This window comes from Entamoeba histolytica, genomic scaffold (assembly GCF_000208925.1).
Source record: "Entamoeba histolytica HM-1:IMSS scf_1104750516517 genomic scaffold, whole genome shotgun sequence".
In the NCBI taxonomy this organism is placed as follows: Eukaryota; Evosea; order Mastigamoebida; family Endamoebidae; genus Entamoeba; species Entamoeba histolytica.
The window spans coordinates 1-1,034 of NW_001915344.1; positions in this window are offsets into that span (position 1 = coordinate 1).

Below are 1,034 nucleotides of genomic sequence, written 5' to 3' on the forward strand. Positions count from 1 at the left end.
ATTGATTATTATTTCATTCAACACTCATTATTTGTTTAATATTATTGTTATATTTTCTTCATTATTCATTTTATTTGAATATTCTGCTTTTTTAAATTTCTTATTATTTTTTATAAATGAGATGATATGTTATGTGTAATTTTGTTCTTCAAACATAAAATAATATTCTTATTATAACACACATTAATATTTGATAAAATTTTAAAATAATGAATAACATAATGATTGATTATTAAATCAGAACTTATTTATTTTTAAATTCATAGGTATACCATTGTTGGTCCTTATCATTGAGTTATTTCAATGGAAATTGTTTTATTTTTAATTTTCATAAAGTAGTTGAGTATTTAAACTCGAAATAGGATTAGATGTTCATTAAGAAAATGTCAAGTTGTTGTAAATGTTCAAGTCATGAAAATGAAGATAAAAGTGAAAAAGGAAGATGTGGCTGTGGACCAGAATGTAAATGTGGATGTCAAGAAGGAGGAAAATGTGGATGTGAAATGAGGAAGAAAGAACAAACAAGTAAATGTTGTTCAAAAGAACAATGCAGTTGTGGTGGAAAGAAAGAATAAACAACAAGACTATGAAAAGAAGTGACTAATACACTAAATTAATAATTCACAATTATTTTTTTAAGAATAAACTGACTAACATTTGATGGGGTTATGTATTTGATAATATTGATATGAGTTTAACTCTTCTTCACAAACCAAAGAAAATAATAAAATGAAAATTAAAATAATTGACCAATAACTTATTATATATAATCAGAATAAATATGAAGAAGTTTATAAATCCCACAATAAGGACTATTCTATTTATAGTGAGAGACTAAAAGATAAAATAATGAGAGAATTTAAACAATGAGTAAGAATAACAAATAAACTTTAGTTTAGGTATGACTTAATAAATTTGAAAATATTCATAATTAATTTACAATGTAGAAAACAACAAAATGATGATTAATGAAAATAGGAAATGATAATACAATTTTATTGACATGTATTTAAGTCAAAGACATGTTAATATCA